General features: G+C 50.1%; 1 protein-coding gene across 1 annotated transcript in view; it reads right to left on the reverse strand.

Moving 5' to 3' along the window:
* SAMD11 (sterile alpha motif domain containing 11) overlaps positions 1–15,989 on the reverse strand; it is a 397,470-nt gene that overhangs the window by 332,590 nt on the left and 48,891 nt on the right. Inside the window, exons 2-4 of the mRNA XM_075906866.2 lie at positions 14,886–15,060; positions 13,439–13,534; positions 12,693–12,922 (exon numbers count right to left, since the gene is read on the reverse strand). The gene's annotated coding sequence lies outside the window, so the exon portion shown is untranslated. The remainder of the gene's footprint in view (positions 1–12,692; positions 12,923–13,438; positions 13,535–14,885; positions 15,061–15,989) is intronic.

Genomic DNA, 15,989 nt, shown 5'->3' on the forward strand with positions numbered 1-15,989 from the left:
ACAAGAGTCCCGGCGGGGCTCTTGTACATTTCAAAGATTCAGAAGTCGCAGAGAGAGAGGGGCCAATGGGGGAGTCCCCCGCTGCTCTGTGCTCCCTGTGGGGCTTCCTTGTGAAATGTGCTTCCTTCCACTGGGACTCTTGCACATTTCAAAGTCTGAGGTGCTGCAGGGAGTGCAGGACCAGCGGGGGACTCCCCCACTGGCCCCTTGCTCTCTGCAGGGCTTTTGCTTTTGAACTGTAGCAAGAGCCCGGCAGTTCAAAGGTGGAGGCACCTTTATCGACTCAAATAGTCGATGGTAATCCCATCGACTTTTCGATTAGTTAATCAATTTAAATTTACCATCCCGTCTTCCCATAGCTCCCATTGGCCGGTAATGGTGAAGCGTGGACACAGAGATGCCTGTGGACACTCAGATAAGCAAACCATCTGGTGGCCTGCCAATGGATAGCTCTGATGAACTGCATGCGGCCAGTGTGCCAAAGGTTCCCCACCCTGGCCTACATCCTGGAAAATATACTCTAGAAAATAACCTCACCAGAGCTGGAAATATGGACTTTAAGACCTAAGGTCTCTTCCGCTTCTAATGGGTGATGATAATACTTGGCACTCGTGTGGTACTGTGTATCTTCAAAGCCCTAAATGCAAACATTTAACCAGAAACTAGCCCCAGGTCCCAACGTTTGAATCTGGCGATAAATGTCTCCAAAGGTCAAAGACGTGTGGTTCTTAGGTGGTTGGGACAGATACATTTCTAACATTCGCTAGTTAATCTTCATAAATCACCACCAGCCTGTGAGGTTGGTACTGGCCCCATTTTACAGATGGTAAAACTAACACAGAGCTGGGCTAAGTGACTGGGGGAGCCAGTGCCAAAGCTGGGACTAGAATCACAGTAATTCCCCTCATTGCACAGGTGCCAAAACTAGAGATACTACAGCCCCCCCAGCTCTAAGTGGTTTCCATTACATACTTTGTTTACAGTTCAGTTCAATGGCTCTCAGTGCTCTCTCTATGCAAATTGTTCCAGCCCAGCTACTCAGTTTTAACTTCCAATGGGCAGCAGATGGCAGCACTCAGGTCCCTGCTACTGCACCCACCAGGGCAACCACATGGCTATGGTGCCAGAGCAGCCTTCCTCAATGCTTAGGCACTGGTGGCCCTAAACATGATGCAGTAGCCCTGAATCAGGCAGCGCACTACCCTGTTTGTTTTGCAAGATCAGTTGTCCCAGGAAAGACCCATTAAATCTTACCAGCTGAGTCAACAGGCTGTCCTTGTAGCCAAGAAGGCTAATGGCATATTAGGGTGCATTAGGAGGAGCATTGCCAGCAGATCTAGAGAAGTGATTATTCTCCTTTATTCTGCACTGGTGAGGCCACATCTGGAGTACTGCGTCCAGTTGTGGGGCCCCCACTACAGAAAGGCTGAGGACACATTGGAGAGGGTCCAGTGAAGGGCAACAAAAATGATTAGGGGGCTGAAGCACATGACCTACGAGGAGAGGCAGAGGGATTTGGGCTTATTTAGTCTACAGAAGAGGAGAATGAGGGGGGATTTGAGAGCAGCCTTTGACTTCTTGAAGGGAGGTTCCAAAGTGGAAAGAGAGAGGTTGTTCTCAGTGGTGACGGATGGCAGAACAAGGAGCAATGGTCTCAAGTTACAATGGGGGAGGTCTAGGTTGGATATTAAGAAAAACTATTTCCCTAGGAGGGTGGTGAAGCACTGGAATGGGTTCCCTAGGGAGGTGGTGGAATCTCCATCCCTAGAGATTTTTAAGTCTTGGCTTGGCAAAGCCCTGGCTGGGATGATTTCGTTGGGGTTGGTCCTGCTTTGGGCAGGGGGCTGGACTCGATGACTCCTGAGGTCTCTTCCAGCCCTAGGATTCTATGATCTAGCTGCTTTGCCTCTATCCCTGATGAAGTGTCCGCATGCAATATCCCCATATAGCACGGCCACTGGTGTCACAACCTGCAGCCACAAGAGCACATCTACCTCCTGTCACATCACTGCCCTTTGTAGTGTCATAGAATCATAGAATAATAGGACTGGAAGGGACCTCAAGAGGTCATCGAGTCCAGCCCCCCGCCCTCAAGGCAGGACCAAGCTCCATCTACACCATCCCTGACAGATGTCTAACAGGTGTCTGACAGGCACAGGAAGGATGGACTTGGGGTTGAAGCCCTGGGACCTGGGTGTGTGTGTGAATGTCTAGTCGCTCAGGCAGCTAGGAAAAGCACAGCCATGGGGCACTCTTCACCACATGAGCCTGAATGTCCCTTCATCCCTCTCTCTCTCTGACTCAGTTTCCCTCCCTCCCATCCTGTGGCTGTAGGTTAGCCGTGTTTTTAAAGGTGTCTGGGAAGCCTGGGTGGAACATGCTACAGAAAGGGAAAGCGCTATTATATCATGCTTGGCTCAGCTGCCAGAGGAAAACCACTTTCCTCCAATGGGTCCCTGGCAAGGTCGGTACCTGGCTAGAGCCCCCTCACCGGACACTCGCTGCCACTCTCATCCTCCCCAGCCCCCAAGCAGGGGTTGGTTTCCTGACAAACCTGAGATCCATCCGCTCCTGGGGAAAGGGAGACCCGAGGCTCCCCGCAAACCCCCCTGCGGTAGATGGGAGTATGGAAGCTCTGACCTACTCAGGTGGTGGGTGCTACAGATGGTTTTGGGCATCTCAGTAATGTGCTCAATGGGGGAGGGGGCTATTTCGGTGAGTCAACATGTCCCCTCCCCGTCTGGTGAGACAGCTCTGCCTCTAACTTTTCTCGGGGGGGGGGGGGAATTGAGCGTTTACTTCTCCTCCCACAATCCCCCATTGCATGCCCTGAGCTGCTCCACAGCAAGAAGCTGACTCACAGCAGCACTGATCTGACACGCGAGGCCGGGAGCTGCCCGTTTTCACCGAGGCGGCAGGAGGAGGGTGCTCAGACCAATATTCTATTCACTGGGAAAATGTACATTTGATTTTGCTGGCAAATATTCTGGCCAGGGTGGAGCCATGAGCCCTGGTCTATAGACATGCTCATTCCCCAGGGGGAGGTCACCAGGAGCCCCTCCGAATGCCCACCTCTCCTGCAGAGGAGCCACCAGACAGATGGGTATTTGTATTTTCTACCCTTCCCTTTTCAGTCTGGCAGGCGAAGCATGTCTGCCTGGCAGCAGCTCCCTCCTCAAAGGCTCCGTGGGTGGAACATGCATAACTTCATGCAAAACCAAGGGGCAAAACCAAAAAAACCAGAAAACCCAAACCCCACACAAAACGCACAATCCGGAGCCGTGCCAGCCCCCCAGGCAAGATGGCACTTGGGGCTTTCAGCATTGCTAACATTCGGCACGAGCCCCCCCCTCGTAGCACTGGTTCCACAGACCGACACGCACGCAGTGATACCCTCTTCACATCTGTCCACAGCCTTCCTTCCCATCCCTCACACTCACCTCACAAAAACAAAGAACCCAGACAGAGAAAAAAACAGCCCTCACGCTGATGTGGCCCCTGACTGAGAAGGAGAAAGAAACTCCCCACATTCCCCTCACACACCAGAGCCGGGGGAGCCCAGGCTAGTAGATTTTTGTGTGCTCCAGGGGCTGGATCCAAACAAGCCAGAGGCCACATCCAGCCCCCAGGCTTTAGGTTCCCCACCCCTGCTCTAGAGGCAATATAAACCACGAGAGAGAAGGGCTCTTGGTGGGAGACAGAGGACGACATTGCTTGCTCCCTCCTCATCGAGGGATTCATTTTCCTCTTCCCCCCAATCCTAGAGAATGATGTTGTCACCACACTAATTGTCAACCTCCCCCGACAATAGGTGCTGGAAATAGGAGTGCCAAGGGGGGGTTGTAGCTCCCCTCTGGGTTGGAGTAGTTTCCATTATATCCAGGGATTTCCATTTGAGTCAATGGCTCTCCTCGTCCCCATTATAACCATTGTTTCAGCCTCCCTGCCCCCAACACACACACACACACACACACACACACACACACAGTGTTCACACCCTGAAATGCGCCTGTGCCTTTTTAACTTGACTTACCGTAACTTTGTACCAAAAACCAAACAAGCCATTTTTTTGTAAGTAATTCCTCCAAACCTCTTGATTCGGAACTGCACTTTATGCTGAGACCAGATGGCTTAAGGGTTATGGGGAGGAGATATGAAAGGATGTTAAAATGGAGAAAAAATTATCTCAGTGTTTGAGCATAGGCTTGGAAGTCAAGACCTCTTGAATTCTAATCCCAGCCCTGACAGCAAGTCACTGCATGACCTTGGGCAAATCACTTAACCACTCGGTGCTTCGGTTTCCCTTTTAAAATGGGGTTCAACATACTTTCTACAGGGGACCACAGAGGTTGATATTTTCAGTGTTCTTTGTGGCACATTATTAGCAGAATATTTCCCTAAGGCCTCCTGGCGGTGCCACCGGCAAGTGATATGGGAGAACCAAATATTCTCCAGAGATATTTGTTTGAAAATCAGCTTCCCTGCTCTGACCGACTTGTCTATTACCTGTTGATACAGGAATTACATGGAGAAAACACACACACACAGAGCACCAAATCTGACACCAAATCTGACTGTGTACTTCCAGCAGTTGCTATAGGCCAGTGTTTCTCAACCAGTGGTACGAGTACCCTTAGGGGTACTTGAGAGAAGTCTGGGAGGTACAACACCACCAGTGAAACTTGGAGAAAACTTAATTTTTGTTTTAAGTTTTCCAGCGCTTGATTATTTTTGTACTTTTTACACCCAAAAATGTTATCACCCACCCAGCTACGATTAAATTGTTAAAACAAATGTGTTGCAATTGCAGAAAAAAATGTTGTGTGTCTGAAAACTGAAGGTACTGGGAGTACTTACAATTTTGTTTAAAGGGGTACTTTATAAAAAAAGTTTGAGAAACACTGCTCTAGTCTAGCACCACCAAATGGGGCCTTTTTAAGTCATCTTCACGTCTGACCTCCTAGAAACTCATTCTCAGGGCTCAGTGCCTTGACACAAGCCAACATTTTTAAAAAGGGAGAGAAAGAGGAGAACATTTCTCCCCTCACACTGAGCCTTTGTTCTGGGTGTGTTTGTGGAGTTTTCCTGTTTGGTAAAGCCTCATCATGGAGAGGGGGATTCTAATTAGAATCTAAGTTTCTGGGGAAGTGGCTTAATTTTTTGTATTTGTTTTAATTGTAAACCAAAAAAATTTCCCACTTCACAATGCTTCTGTCACTCTCTTTCCAGTGCCTCAAAACAGCCCACCTACCACCAATGTTTCCTCTAATATTTCCCACCCAGGTGTGGAATAAAATTTCATGTGCCCCAAAGCTTGTGTGAATGTGCACCACCTGTAGAAACAAAACCTAGCGGTGCCCCTCTGCTAATCAGCTGGGCAGCATTTCAGTCTCTCCTGAATGGCCACTCAAGTGCACAGCTTACAGAGAACACTGCCTACCAATCCTCCCTAGCTCCATAGGATTGAAGGGATGTTCGATCAGGGACAGAAATCAAGCACTGAGCAGATACACCTAGCTCAGGTTCTTCCCCTCTCGGGCGCTCAGCTCAGTCTCCGTTACAGGTGGGGGCACATATGAAAAATTCAGGATTTTCTCCTAAGAAACAACTAGGCTCAGCAGATACCTCTACCCTGCAAACAAAAGCAAAATACAAAGCCCCAAAACAGCCATGCCACTGATTCTCAGAGACTGGCTCTACTGCTCTGAGCTCACGCTATGGGGCTAAAATAGTAGCATAGGGGTTCCCACCTCGGCTGGAGTTTGAAACCCAGGGACCTCTGGAGTCTCAGAGCCTGACTCCATGTTCACAGCTATTTTTAGCCCTTTAGCACAGCAATGGGTAGCCTAGGCTAGTGTGTGGGCCACACGAGTGGCCCTCCTCCATCTCAGTGGGCTGCAAGACTGCCGTAACCAAGATGGTCTCCCAGGACAGGGTAGTTTTGCTAATTGCACTTGCAGAGGGAGTGCATGGCTCTTGCAGTCAATGTTGCACGCAATCAGCACCCACCTCCCTTCATGTGCCCTTTTACATGCATGTCACTTTAGCAATACCAGACAAAATGTCTCCCAGGCCACACACAGGACTCCAATGGGCTGCCACGTGGCCCACAGTATACAGGTTGCTTCTCACTGATTTAGCACAAGTCCTGTGAGCTCTGGATAGTTGAGCTGGGCTCTGAAAATTGCTGCAGTGGGTTTTGGGGGGATTTTTGTGGGGAAGGGGGAGGCTGTGCAGGGCAACCGTAGAGTCACTTCCAAGCAAGCTGGGTTTCTGACCAGGCCCCACCAACTGTGAGAAGTCATATTTACCGGCTCTTTGGAGACTTGTTGGGAAGATTCCCTGCAGGGTCTACCAAAGAGCACGTGTGTTTTTTCTTGAGGGGTTAGATCTCCCTCCTCTCTCGGGTTAAATGCTTTGCACACCCAGGGCCTCAAGCTAGGAGGAATCCTGATGCTTTCCAGCATTTTCAGATCCCCACGGGAGCAGATACAAGAGAAAGGGAGACTTATCAAGACCTTGGCAGAACTTCTAAGCAGCTGCAGCAAGAGAGCCGTGGAAGTGGAGGGGGCGGGTGGGGGAAACGAACAGGATCCCACATCTCCTGAGCAGCAAACATGAAACATGCTTCATGAACCCCCCACCGCTAAACTGGGCCTGGCTGCGTCTGACTCCGCGAAGCACTTTTCAGGCAGGCAGGTGGCCTTTGTCCCTCCTAGGGGAGCTGGGGCACGGGGCAGCAGGAGGAGGAGGAGGAGGGCTGGATATTTATTTTCCAGGACCTCTTAGGATGAATGGCAACGTCGGAGGGGAAGCAAGAGGCACCTGACAGATTCCATTAGCAGGCGGCAGCGAAACAGAAAAAGAAAGGAGCTGAGCGAGAGGTTTGGCTGGCTGCTGCTGATTCCGGGGAGTCCTGCCCTATTTAATTTATTTTCCGCTCTCAGCCTCCAGCAATCTCGGTTTCAGTCAGAAACACCCCTTCGCCCCCGTCCTCTCGCCCCCAGGGAGGATTCGCTGCCCGGGCACGGGGGCGACCCAACCGTCAAGCAAACAAGAGGTCTCTTTGATAATTGCGTCTCTCTTTAGTGTTCCTGTTTGACAGGCATGTTCCGTTCGGAGAATCCCCCCCTTCCCCTCCCACGCCCTTGCCCGCGCCATCTGGTTACAGTTTGCACCGTGACGCGTTTCCTCTGTGGTTTATTTGCTTTTTTTTTTTTTCAGCCAAACGCCAGAAAGAGAGAGAAATGCCCCGCTTGCTGGGGTGAACCTCCTGTTGCACCCACCTACACTAGTGCTATTTATTGGGGCGCCTGGGTGGTTTTTTCCTATGATGCTAATAAGCGGGCCTTTTGCAGCATCTGCTGTAGATTAAGAAGGGCTTTATAAGGCTGCTGGCATTGAAAACCATTGTCAGGTGATGATAAAGCAGTGCAGTCTAGTGATTAGAGTAGGAGGATCTGGGAATGGCAACCCCTGGTTTCTACAGTCATTTCATCTCTCTGTATTTCAGTCTCTCCACCTGCAAAATGGGGCCAACTCCACCTGCTCCTTTCATGGGGGCTGTGCAAGAGGTCAGGCATTTTTGTTTGCAGAGTGCAAACCTGTAAAGCATTCTAGGAGCACTACGTGGTTTTAGCTCATGTCTGCCAAGCACTTATCAGGCTTTAACTAATGAAGCCTTGTCATACCCCACAGAGGATGGCCAGTAAGAATTGTCATGCCCCTTTTGGGCTATGTCTACACCGGGAAGGATTGGCAACAAAAGTGCTGTCGACATGCAAAAGTCACGAAAAGTGAAATCCCATCGAACTGGTTTTTCTGTCTCCCATTGTCGACATTTCATGGCCACCTGGCTAGTTCCCCTGTCAACAAATAGAGCAAAGCAATATGGGTCAGCATCCCTCAGTGCAGTGTTGTAGGAAGGCAGAGATGAACTCTGCACTTCTTGGGATTCCTTCCTAGCTCTGGGAGCTCTCGTGCTAAGGAATGTCAAAACAGCACAGCCGTCTCTCTAGCCCTCCTTCTGCAGCAGCAGTCTGCCTGCTGCCGTGTTTCTAGTGCAGGACAGAACAGGAGCATTCCAAAGATTTGCTCTTTCTTTGTTCCCCAAACAGAGCAGCTCACTCAGCTGTCAGAAACTTTCTAGAGCTTTGAAAGGGGAGGGGCGCATGCCTGCAGGGCAGCAGAGATCACAAAACACTGAGCACGGCCTCAGGGCAGGCTTTGTGGGATACTGGCGGAAGCCAGGTCTCAACAAAACAAAGAGCAGAGTCCACACTGGCTCTTTGTCGACAATAAAGGGAGGGGGAAAGACAAAAATTTCTCGCGGGGTGAAAGATTTTTGTCACCAAAACTGGGTATTTTTCCCCGACAGAAGTTGCATTGCAGTGTAAATGCTCTCAATGTTTTGTTACCGAAAGGCAGTTTTTGGCAATAAAACATGCCAAAGTAGACAAGAGTTTACAGATCTATAGATTTTAAGGCCAGAAGAGACAATGATGACAATCTCGTCGGCAGTCTCCTACGACACGGACGGTGGCATACAGCCCTGGCTCAGACGACTCACCCAGCATCATGCTGTGAATCAATGATAAAGCTGGGAAGAGAACCCAGGAGTCCGGGGTCACAGTCCCACAGTCATTCTACTAGACCAGACTGTATGCACAATGGGTCTACATAACAGATTCGCTGTAGAATTTACTGTGCTCCTATAGCTTGCTACCATGCTCCTGTATGGCTCCCTGACACATACACTCAGCCTCAACTCCACCGTTCCCAGCTGCTTGGGAATAATACAGACATGGCTCCTCTTCAGTAACATTTGTTTACAGCTTCTATTTCATGCAATGACTTGTTATTCTTTATTTGTGTGGCAGTAGCACTTAGCAGCCCCCGTCCTGGACCAGGCCCTGTGGTGCTGGGTGCTGCACAAACACAGAACAAACCCCTTTTGTGGCCTTGCTCCCCGAGGCAAGCCTCACGACACAGCAGGCAAGCTGAGTGACTCTCCCTGCCCCCAAGGCCAAATCCTCACATAGCAGAGGCAACACCATTCGCTGGGAAGAAGCCAATCGGAGACCTCGTATGTGCCGGTGCGAACATGTAGGATCCCCTGGGAGTTCACCCCACCGCTCAGTGATTGGCTTCATTGTGTCTAATGAGCTTTTAAAACCCTGTCTGGGTGGCAGGTCTGCGCGTGAGCCCGTGTGCGCCCATTAATCCTCTTTACTCCAGCCTGGATTTAATTCATCATTAGGTTTGGATGAGTAATTTTATCCTGCAACACAATTCAAGGTGATAGATGAGATCGCGAGCAGGTGATTGTCCGGGTGCATCCCCCTCCCATTCTGCCTCCCCTGAAGAGCGTTGTCTGCCAGGCCGTGCAATGAGATTTACGGCTGTTCCAATGCCAGGCTGCCACCAGGCTGAGCAGGAAACAGAGATCTCAACTCGTGCCAGAGGCTGGTGGTGGGTGTTGGACCCAGATAGTTCTCTGCTAGTTGACCCAAGTCCCAAGCAAAGTGGCTGGGATCCAGAGACCACTAAACAAAGCTCTTCCCACCCAACCACCCAAACTCCACCTCCCTTGCTATAGCAGTGAACTCTTTGGGTCATCCACTCCGGAAGGAGCCAGGCTATACCTCGCTTGTATGTGCAGGAATCTGCTTGAAAACAGAGGAATTCCAGAGCCATAGACCCATGGGATCAATGTCCCGTCCAAGACTCCCCCCGGCCATCACTGCTTGAGAGAGTCCACATGGCTGTTAGATGACTAGGTCTCAGAGAGGGCTTCCGCCTTCAGTCTGATTGATGGCAGGCTGATATGGGGTCCTCAAACAAGATCACTCCCACCTCCCGAATCTGCACAAGTGTCAGGCAGACTGTGGCCTTTAGCACCCATGTCAGATGAACAGGTGGGGGCCCTCCCTTGGCAAGGCCCATGGCAGACAAAGGGAAGAACCTTCCCAGCCTGTTGATTCCCATGGGACAGTTCACTAGGAAGGTAAAATGTTGGGCCCTTTTCAAAGGGACTCAAGAGAGAGACAAGAAATGCCAGACCAGCCTGGCAACCAACAGGTAAGGGATGAGGATGGGACCCAACAACTGCATGCAGAAATGCAGGAAGACTTGCTCAAATCCACCCCTACAGCCAGCTACCGCCACGCCAGATTTCTCTTCTTTCCCGTTGGGCATGCAGGGAGACTTCCCACAAACCAGAGCTAACACAATGACGGCAGCCAGGCAAGGCGGGCGCGAAATAGCCTCTCGGAGCTTCCCTGCATACAGCTCTGCAGATGTTCTTACACCTGAGCAGCAGAGCTCCCTGCTACCCTAGCCCCGGGGGCTGCCTGAGCACAGATGGTCAGCTGTGCCGGTGATTTCAGATGTGGATAAGCGTTTGTCAAGGGACAGAATTGAACCATCAACCCCTTTGCTTCCAAGTTTGTGAGCTGAGACTTGGGATTTAGTCTGCAGCAGAGAAAGGCTAGTCCACTCCAGTGCGCCGTGCCCTCAGCCAGGCGGAGACGTGTCGCTCCCCCACGATTTTTACACGGCACTCATCACTGAGGCATTCCAGCTTTGCAGAGTTTCGTGGCACTCCGTTAGATGCCTAACCATAAATCCTGCCTTGGGAACACTTGGCCCCACTTACCATTCCTCCGCCGCCCCACTTGGACTTGAAAAGGGACTTTTCAGTTGGGTGAGCAAAGGTTTTAAAAGCAAAAGAACATCTCGTGCCTCTGGGCTAAGCTGTGCTCTCTCTCGTCCCTGTGCATCTCCAGCACAGGTTGGCGAGGTTGCTCTATTAACCCGGCATTGATCTCTTAGCACACATGGGAGGAAACAATTTTAAAAAATATATAAAAAACCCTTCCCCCTGACTTTGAATTTGTATCAAATAAAGAGAGAGAGAGAGATTCCTGCAAAGCAAAAAAGCATCTGTATGTGGGAACACCTCTGGCATCGAGTCAGTAAAACATCTTCCCCCCTCCCCGGTGAGCCGAGAGAGTAAACGATGGTACTGACAAAATGATGAAGCGATATCCCCCAAACAATGAGCCATTGTGTGCAATAGGAGTCAGCGCGGAGCTGGACTTGGCACCGGCTCTGCCTACTGGAAGTTCTCTGGCACAGGAAGGAAGCTCTGCTCACCCCCTCCAGCACTCTGCATATCTTTAAGCTCCGCCGAGGTCCTAACCCATCAATATCTAATCACAGCGAGCTGTGCAGGGCGCCAGGCCTGGGTGGGCTGGAGTTTCTCCCGCCTCCCCTTTCCGCTGTATTTTTTAACCCTCCCTTGCCCAATCAGACGTGTTGCAGCCATGGGCAGTTACACTGGGAGTCTCAGAATAGCACGGCGTGCTGCTCTGGAAACGGTGCCTTCCATCTAAGGATAGCACAGTGCAGTACTAGCGACGATGAGTGTAGCCCTCGCCATAGTCTCAGAAAAGTCAACACACTGTGGTGTGAGGGGGAAAGACTGCGCAGACTGACGAGAACAGAGGCTGATGATGGCAGATGTGCCAACAGCTACCAGGGGGGATGTACAGACACACAAACGCAGTCTCTGCAAGTTAGAGGAGGAAAACGTGGACACTTATGGCCCAGGACTGGGATGTCTCGTAACACCTTCAGCTTCTGGTGGGATTGTGTTGCAGATGACAAAATGTATCATTAATTCAGGGATCCTCAGGGAATCCAGGTCTTCAGGTGAAGCAATGTGTTAGGATATGTGAATATTCATCAGCCCTTAAACATGGTTTTTTCTTTATGGCCAACTACATATTTCTTTCAGATAATGGGCTACATTTCAGCCCTGGTGTAAACTAGACTCAGTTCCCATTGCCAGCCGTTGGCTTTGGGCCTGCATACACTGGGACTGGATTTGACCCACGGTCTTTTCTGGAGTGACAATGACCTGCACTGGTCAGTTAGGTTAATCACAGGTGTGCACTCTCCAGGGGTATCTCAACACTGTAGGTGTATGTTGGTTAAATATTACTGTAAGCTCAAGAGGTTGGTGACATTAGCAATTAGATACGACTGTCAGACAATAAACCAAAGGGCTGGTGTTCTGGTGTCTGTTCAAAAGTGCCAGTCTAACTTCATCTCCACATCCCCTCCCTGCCCAGTACACTGAATCTCAATGGACTCTTTTTATTCTACATCTTTCAGGTAAGATGGAGCAGGTGCTGCTAACCGTGTCCCAGGAGAGCTCTCATTAAAATCATTTTAACCCACTTGACTCCCCCCTTCAACCTGAATGAGATCCCAGAGAGAAAATGTGCTCTGCTACAACACCAAACTAGGCTATTCTGAGAGCAAAGTGTCAATATTTACAAATCTGCATCATTCCCATTGCTGGAATTCTAAAAGCACATGCATGGATCACAGTGAATCGTCTCTTACAGCTTTCGCTTCACTCCCAGTTTTAAAGTGAGCTTTCTTATCCACACCCACACAGGTCCTCCTGCAGGTGTACGTGAGCCTGAACAAACACATGCAGAGATACAAATGCACGTATACATGTAAAAGCGTGTACAAATGCGCACCCACATGCAGGCAGAGCCAAGCACACACGTATGCATAGCACACATTAACAAGTTAACTTGCCTGCACATGTGAAGCTGTACTAATGCACACACAAGTAGACACACTCACATATTGACACATGCAGAGACACATACCTGCTTGCTCCTGTAGACATGCATGTTCTCTCACGCATCTGTATTCTCTGCTTTTACAGCACAGTTTTTGGCTCCATCACTTTCATCTCACGAGTCCAGAATGAGTATAGTGAACAAACCTCGGGGGGATCAGTATGGGAATCCAAGACCCTTGGATTGTAGGTGTAGCGGGCCAAGCACATGAATACATCCCAACAACAGCTAGCAGTTGTATAGCCGTCACTTTGCACCTGCAATTAGTTGGACACAAAGCCCTGCATTGTTTGGTTGGGTGGTAGGTAAGGGTGGCCCCATTTTACAGACAGGAAAAGTGAGTCAAAGAAAGGTCACATGACCTTTCAATCCAAACAATGAGTCGGTAGCGGAGACGGTATTGAACTCCAAGGCTCTTGTTTTTCACTCCCCTGCTCTGACTACTAGTCAGCGTTGCTTCCTCCACAGGCTTGACCCCTCCAGACACATGCCTATACAGAGACTCACCCTTTGCTGCACTTGATTATTTAACCTTCTAGTTCTTCCCAGGTACAGGCATTTGTGCCCTACACTGGCATCTCATCACCCCCCAGCAACCACCTTCTGAAGCACGCGGTCCCTAGGGCCTCACCAGCACTGTGCCTGTTGCTAATATGCCATGTAAATAACTACAGCAAAAAGCACTTTCAGTGCTCTCTGCCATCTCCGCCAATGCCCCAGGGTGGTCTGGGACCCCAGAGCCCAGAAATGGGGTTGCAGTGGCCATTTCTTACCCTGCAGTGCCCCTCATGGCCATCTCAGGAAAGAGTCGTCGTGGATCACAACTGCAGGAGCCCACGGTGACTGGCCTGCTGGCTCGTTTGCAACCTCTTCACAAAGGCCGTTGTTTCACCACAGAGGAAAGAGACCAGAAGCTCATTGGACAAGGGCAAGTCTCTTTCCCTTCACTGCCACGCCCCTGAGGCCCTTCATCCCGTCTCTCCCCCTCTGCAGCTGACAGAGGACCGGTCCATACGGAGCAGTGGAGAGTCCCAGTTCTCAGTCATTAGTAACTCAGCATGAGAGGCAGGCCCCCCAACAGGGGGAGGCAAAGGCGGCAATTGCCTCTGGGGCTGGTGATCCCAAGGGGCCCAGGGATCCTGACTGCTGCCACCGCTAGTGTTCAGAGCCCGGGCCCTTTAAATCACCACTGGAGCACTGCACCGTGCACGCCGGGCGGCTCTGAGGGGGCACAGGTGAACCATGCTCTGAGCAGCACAAAGGGTTGCTGGGGGGCTGGCATGATGCACTCACTGCCTGGTCCTGGCCCTTCCCGGAGCAAGGAGCTGGATGCCCCCCCCCTCCCCTTGCCTGGGGCCTTGCGGAAGGTGTCGGCTCCACTGTGAGTGGGTACCAAAGACCCGCTGTCTAAGCAGCATGTGGCAGAAAAAAAATCACATTCCGTCCCTTGGCCTCTTCCAGGGCTCAGACTCAGTGCTCTCGCCCCCTCAGTTGTAATGTCGCCCAGCGATGAAGCTGGGGAGAAAGAAAAGCTTATTCCTTTCCCCAGAGTCAGCTCAAAACCCTCCTGCAGGTAACATGCCATCTTCACACAAGACAGATGCTTCCCCATCCATGCAACTGAAGGAAGAGCTGTACTCAAGGGCTATGTCTACACTATAAGGTTTTTGTGCAAAAATGTCTATTTTTGTGCAAAAACTGCAGAGTGTCCACACCTCAAGCACATTTTGGTGCAAAAAAAATACAGTAAATCGACAGAACAGGGGGCTTTTGCTGGTAGAGTTATTCCTCTCTCCACAAGGAATAACTCCTTTTTGCGCTACAGCTCTTGTGCAAAAAGGCACGTGTGGACACTCCGCAAGGGTTTCTTGCGCAAAAAGAGCCTATCAGAAAAAGCACAGATGCTCTGATGGCCATTCTGTGAAAAATGGCCATTCTCTAAAAAGTTATCATTCCCCCAACCCTGGATGGCCATTGGCCCAGGGCACCAGTTTAATAGTACTGTGTTGGGCCCCGTAGATCTTTAGGACAGCCCTGGGACACAGCACTGCCAGAGGCAGCTTGAGTTGGATGGGGCAATGTCATGTCCAAGGTAGAATGGGAAGCCGCTTCATGCCTACTGGTATCCAGAGCATCTCTGTCTACTGTTCATTTTACATACGCCTTCATCCCTTTGTCTTTCAGTTCTTGGCCACACCAGCGCTTTCAAGTTACTCTTACCCTCCAAGAACGCTGGGCGGTGCACAGTGCTCCTGTCCACAGCAGGATGAGAGAGCGCCAAGAAAAGAGGCTTGTCCGAATCTTGTGGCCACATCTTAACTGAGAACCCAGCGCCGATTCACTGCCTGCATCTCTCCCTCTTGCATTGGAACTGTGTGTCCAGCAGAGTCACAGCCTGCAATGAAAGAGGTACACCACCTCAGCCATGGAGATCATTTGCAGAGGATGCATTAGACAAGATCATACAGGTACCAGGTGACAATCGTTAACAGTCGTTTCAGGGCTGAGTGTATGCTTCGTGCTATATGGGACACAGAGGAAGAAAATCCTACTCCAAGGTCAAGTGGGACTTAGTTTGTGTACAGCCCTGGCACTGGGCTCCTTGTACAGGGATGCATTTTACCTGGGGAAGGAGAGCGCATTCTAAGTGTACATGACAAAGGACAAATGAGGGTAGGATGAAAGCAGGTGACAGAGGGAGAAGAGGGGCAGGATTCACTAGTGGAACAAAAAGAAGAGACACAGGCATATTATAATTATATTTTACTTTAGATTTTAAAAAATACCCTGCTGGAAGTTCTGGAGTTTTCCAGCAATTTTGCCCTTTTAAATTCACTTTTGCCTTATGTTTCAAAACAGCCAGTGTGATTTTCTATGATTTATGTCCTAGCCGGGGCCCCACTATTGTTGATTAATTATCAGCTGCACAGCACTGTGGGAAACCGATGTTCTTGGTCACTGCAGAACCAGCAAAGAGAGCACTTTAATTGGAAGGTTTTTATACAGTAAATTAGTGTTACTAATAAAAAGTGCACAAGGCTGCCATGTAGAGTTTGTGTTGGTCCTACCCAAAAAGTGACTCCAGTTTCAGAAAGGGGAGGGCAAATTAAAAGGTAGAGAGATTTAGAATCTGGGGAATGTTCACTACCACATTATAAAAATTTAAAAATAGCTCAAATGCACCGTCTAAATTAACTGAAATTAGCCCTGCTGTGTGCCTTCATTTCTCTTCTTGCAAAATGGGTGTAATAAATACCTGCCTCCCAGGGCTATCGTGTAAATTAGTTAGTGTTTGCAGAGAGCTTGGAAGACAAAATGGAAGGA

This window comes from Pelodiscus sinensis, chromosome 24 (genome assembly GCF_052426305.1).
Source record: "Pelodiscus sinensis isolate ZL-2025 chromosome 24, ASM5242630v1, whole genome shotgun sequence".
Taxonomy (NCBI): domain Eukaryota; kingdom Metazoa; phylum Chordata; order Testudines; family Trionychidae; genus Pelodiscus; species Pelodiscus sinensis.